A 6,008-nucleotide genomic window follows, 5' to 3' on the forward strand; every position below is an offset into this window, starting at 1 on the left:
AAATTGCTCTCTCTCTCTCTCCTCTCTCTCAGAAAGAAAAAAAAAATTCTGTGTATACATACAATAGAACACTACTTAGGAATAAAAGTGCCAAACAGCTAATGTGCACACCACAATGAATATCAGAAACATCATGTTATACCAAGGAAGTCAAATGCAAAAGAATGCATACCATATGATCCCATTACATGAACTTCCAGAATAGATGAAGTTTTTCCATGGTGATAGAAATCAGTTCAGTGGTGGGACCAGCAGGTGGCATGGTAGTTAAGGTGATGGATTCTCATATGGTCAACCATGGTTCAAGACCCAGACCTGGAGACTGGAAAATTACATGGGACATGTGTGCATGCATGCTGTCTGTCTCTCTCTCTCTCTCTCTCTCTCTCTCTCTCTCTCTCTCGGAAACATATGCATTCTACAGGAAACTAAAATCAAAGAAAGTGTGATTATAGTATCTTTTAAAAACTTTGATCAGGGTCTGGCACGTAGTGTACTATTTAAGGTACTGATTCCCATATGGCTGGCCATGGTTCAAGGCCTGTACCTGGCAGCTTGCTTCCTCATTCTCCCTCTCTTTTTATCTCTCTGGACAAATTGAAGAATACTAAAAAATAAATAAATAAATAATTCTAATAAAAAGCAAAATCTTAAACATCAAACATATCATTAAAGATATCCATCCTTTCAAAAATTAGGAACATGTGAGAATGTTTATAGCACTACTTTTATTCAGTACTTGGCTATAGTTTCTAAATAGAAAAATAAAAAGAGGAAAACATCATAAACACTGTAAATCAAAAAGGAAGATATATTATTTGCATACATTAGTATTGCCTTTATGGAAAACTTAAAAGTATCTACAAATTTTTAGAGCAAAAGGCTTACCTCAGCAAGTCAGATGACAAGAGCCATATAAGAAATCAATTCCTTTTCTGCAAAATAGCAACAAGGAAAAAGTAAATCTTTAAAACTTTAACTTTACAATAGCAAATAAAACTATAATTTATCTAGGAAAAACCTTGCAAAGTTGTGCAACATGTTCATGGAATTCTAAATAAAGAAATATACGTGTATATGAAGACTCAATATTAAAAACATGTCCATTTTCCCCCAATTGATCTCTTAGAGCCAAAGCAATTCTTTTCAACATTAAAATAGGTCATCTGCAAGGCCTCACCACACTGGTGCATACTGATGATGCTGCTACTCCAGAGGACACATGGGAATCCTGGGTTTGATTCCCAGCCCACCCTATACTGCTGGACATGGTGGCCCACATATGTACTCCCAGCTACTTGGGAGGCTGAGGCACGACAATTTTGACACATTGAGAAAATGTCTAAAAATGAAAAACAGATCATTTATATTTATTTTTGTTTTGAATCAGCTTGTCAAACTGATTCTAAGATGTATATGAAAAGTTCAAGGTCAAAAAAGTAGCCAAAACATTCTTTAAAAAAAATAACAGTGGAGAGATGCTAAGAGTCCTATTATAAAATCAGGGTAAAATAGTGTGGAATTTGCACACTTATAGACTAGAAGGCCCTCTTAACCCAAAAGTTCTTACCAAATGTATTGCATGAAATTTGATCTAAGGTAGAATTATCATTGCAAATCAGTGAGGGTGAAGACTACTTATAGAAATTTTTCTAAGAGTGCTCCTTTTGGCAGCATGTATACTAAAATTGGAACAATACAGAGAAGATTAGCATGGCCCCTGCACAAGGATGACATGCAAATTGATGAAGCGTTTCATATTTTTACAAGACAACATGAAGGAGATGGACAAATTCCTGGACACATAAAATTTACCATGATTGAATCAGGAGGACATAGAAGACCTGAATAGGCCCATAACAAGCCAGGAGATTGAATCAGTAATAAATAACCTCCTGACAAAGAAAAGCCCAGGTCCAGATCGCTTCACTTCTGAATTCTACAAAACTTTTAAGGAAGAGTTAACCCTATCTTACTCGAATTATTTCTAAAGCTTCAAAAGGAAGGAACCCTTCCAAATTCATTTTATGAAGCCTCCATCATCCTCATTACCAAAACAGATAAGGATATGACAAAAAAGGAAAACTATAGACAATATCGCTGATGAATACAGATGCAAAAATTCTCAACAAGACACTTGCAAATCGTATCCAACAACATATAACAAAGATTATTCATCACGACCAGTTAGGTTTTATTCCAGAAATAAAAGGGTGGTTCAACATATACAATACTATAAATACAATACACCATATTAACAGAAAGGAAGATAAAAAACATATGATCATTTCAATTGATGCAGAGAAAGCATTTGATAAAATACAACATCCTTTCATGATTAAGACTCTCAATAAGATTGATATAATAGTCAATAAATGAAATGCAATAAAAGCCATATATGAAAAAACTATAGCTAACATTATACGGAATGAGAAAAAGCTAAAAAGCTTTTCCTCTAAAAACTGGTACTAGACTTTTATTCCAGAAATAAAAGGGTGGTTCAACATATACAATACTATAAATACAATACACCATATTAACAGAAAGGAAGATAAAAAACATATGATCATTTCAATTGATGCAGAGAAAGCATTTGATAAAATACAACATCCTTTCATGATTAAGACTCTCAATAAGATTGATATAATAGTCAATAAATGAAATGCAATAAAAGCCATATATGAAAAAACTATAGCTAACATTATACGGAATGAGAAAAAGCTAAAAAGCTTTTCCTCTAAAAACTGGTACTAGACAAGGCTGACCCCTTTCTCCACTGTTTTTTTAATACAGTGCTGTAAGTCTTACCTAATGCAATCAGAAAAAAAGAAAAATATAAAAGGCATTCAAATAGGCAAAGAAGAGTTGAAAATATATTTATTTGCACATGACATGATGACCTTAGAAGAACCAAAGATTTCCATGAAAAAACTTGTCGAAGTAATAAATTCATACTGTAAAGTGTCAGGATACAAAATCAACATCCAGAAATCTATAGCATTTCTATATATGAACAACAAAGGAATACCTTTCACCATAGCCACAAAATGTATATGTTACCTAACTTAGTTAGGGATAAACCTAACTAAGGAAGTCAAAGACCTTTACAAAATCTTTAAAAAGTATACTGCAAAAGACATAAAGAAATGGAAGGACATTCTATGTTCCTGGATTGGAAGAATTAATACAATCAAAATGGCAATTCTACCCGAATTAATCTACATATCTAGTGCAACTCCAATAACAATATCAGAGACATTCTTCACAGATTTATAAAAGACAATCATGGAATTTGTCTGGAATCATAAAAGACCTTATATTGCCAAAACAATCCTGCACAAGAAGAGTGGAGTGGGGGGCATATCACTCCCTGACGCCAAGATATACTATAAAGCTGTGATAATCAAAACAGCATGGTATTGGCATAAAAACAGAAAGGTGGACCAATGGAATAGAATAGAGACCCCAGAAATATACCCTAAAGCTTATAGCCAATTGATTTTTGGCAAAAGATATCAGTCAATCTATTGGGAAAAGGAAAACTTCTTTAGTAAACGGTGTTTAAAAAACTAGGTATCTACCTGCAGAAAGATTAAACTAAACCACCATCTTTCACCATTAACAAAAATCAACTCAAAATGAATCAAAGATCTGAACCTAAGACCTCAAACTATAAAACTACTGGTGGAAAATACTGGGGAAATTCTGGGAGATATTGGAATAGGCAAAGACTTCTTAAATAAGACTCCAAAAGCACAGGCAATAATCCCTAAAATAGACAAGTGGGACTATAACAGAGTAAGAAGTTTCTGCACAGCAAAGAACACAGTAACAAATGTGAATCAACAACCCTAAGAATGGGAGAATATTATTGTAAAATATGACTCCTACAAGGGACTAATAACCAGAACACACAGGGAACTCAAGGGGCTTACTTGGGACAAAGAAAAAAAAAAAAACCCAATTAAAAGATGGGAAAATGAGCTGAACGAGCAACTCTCTAAGGAAGACATACGAACAGCCGAAAAGCATGTGGAAAAGTGCTCAACATCCCTCATCACAAGGAAGACTCAAATCGAAGCCACAATGAGATACCATCTAACTTGAATAAGAATGGCTAATGAAGGTTAAAAATATAAAAAGTGATAAATGTTGGCAGGGATGTGGTGAAAGGGGAACTCTCCTACACTGTTCATGGGAATGTAAACTGGTTCAGCCACTATGGAGAACAATATGGAGGTTTCTCAAAGATCTACAAATATAATTAACATTTGATCCAGCAATCCCACTTCTGGGTATCTACCCAAAGGACAGGAGAATATTCAGTCAGAAAAGTGCTTACACATCAATGTTTATTGCAGCTTTATTCATGATCACTAAGATATGGAACCAACCCAAATGTCCAAAAACAGATGAATGGATTGAAAAAAGTGTGGCACATATACTCTATGGAATTCAACTCAGCCACAAAAAAAAACAAGACTCTGGCATTTGACAGAAAGTGGTCAGATATGAAGGCTCTAGTGCTGAGTGAAGCAAGCTAGGATATGAAAGAAGGGAACACAGATAAGGTTTATTACCTATTGATGATAACATGTATAGTACTCTCAACTGGACTGGTCTGAAAATTATTTCATGTGGGGTAAATTCTTTTTACAAGCAAAATGATATATAGTGATTGAATGTTTAAAAAATTATGAGAATAATAATCTGGAAAAAAATGATGAAATGCTATTTGATGATTACGATGTAGATAGTAATGTCTTTGTCCTGACTGATATGCAGTGTATTCCTTCTGGAAAAAGAAATTTAACACACTGTAAAGATATATATGTGATTCAATGTAATATAAACAAGATTATGATAATAAAAATGCATATGGAAGAATTTATAATCCATAACGTGCTAAAAAAATGAATGATAGGACTTCAGTTTTTATATTATTAAAATCATTCTTCAAAAAAAAAAAGAAATTGTTCTAAGATAATTGGTTATTCAGGGGAAATTAACTAAAATGAAATTAGAGTCCCACTGCAAACCATATACAAAATAAATTCTAAATTAAATATATATATATGTGTGTGTATACATATATAAAAAGATTTATGTAATTATTTTAAGATACTTTTAGATAAAAAATATGCAACAGGATATACAATTTTTAGAAAAGAAAGAATTTTTTACATAAGTGGAAAATGCAAAAACTTAATATAAAGGATTAAGTAATTTATGCCCAAAAAAATTCAACATAAGGCCAGCCATGTTACGTGGTGGCTAAGGCTGCTGGATCTCACATGTGCCATTCATGTCCCAGACCTGGCAGCTTGAAAAACAAGTTGGGCACATGTGTGTGCATGTCCAAATTTCCTAGACAAAAATGGAAGAGAAAGAATTGAAGCACTGTCATGCTCCTGAAAGGGGTGTGCTTTCTCACTTTCCTGCTCTCTCTCTCCCTCTCTTTCTCCTTCTTTCTCTTTCTGTGTTCTCTCTGTTGAGCATTCAGCCCAATAGAAAAATAATTTTTTTAATCAGCATAAATAAAGCAGGAAAGAAGCCACAACTGCAACATATTAATATTTATATAACTGATTTAAAGAATTTCTTGAAATTGTCGAGAACAATAACACAATGCAAAATTTGTTGCAAATGCAAAATTAGGCATACTTGAACAGCCAATTCACAGAAAAGCCAAGTGGTTATCAGGCATATGAGAAGTTTCTTAAATTCACTAGTAACCAGGGAACCAGCAGTTAGCGTAATGGCTATGTTGCTGGACTCCCACGTAGTCAACCGCAGTTCACGTCCCAGACCCAGTGGCTTAAAACTCACACCGGGCGCGTGTGCATGTGTTCCCAAGATCCCGAGAGGAGAATGGAGGAGAAGGAATTGCAGCGTGAACATCCCCCGGGGGGGTGATTTTTCACTTTCTGTCTCTATATCCGTCTCTGTCTGTCTGGTGAGTGCATGTGCCCTATAGCGAAAAAAATCTCTCAAAAAAAAAAAAAAAG

General features: G+C 34.3%; 1 non-coding gene across 1 annotated transcript; it reads left to right on the forward strand.

Moving 5' to 3' along the window:
* The first annotated feature begins 1,658 nt into the window (after positions 1-1,658).
* LOC114006248 (U6 spliceosomal RNA) lies at positions 1,659-1,765 on the forward strand. Its single transcript, XR_003547992.1, has one exon. It is a non-coding gene; the product is annotated as a U6 spliceosomal RNA (small nuclear RNA).
* Positions 1,766-6,008: the final 4,243 nt, after the last annotated feature.

This window comes from Tupaia chinensis, unplaced genomic scaffold (genome assembly GCF_000334495.1).
Source record: "Tupaia chinensis unplaced genomic scaffold, TupChi_1.0 Scaffold146594_2, whole genome shotgun sequence".
Classification (NCBI taxonomy): domain Eukaryota; kingdom Metazoa; phylum Chordata; class Mammalia; order Scandentia; family Tupaiidae; genus Tupaia; species Tupaia belangeri.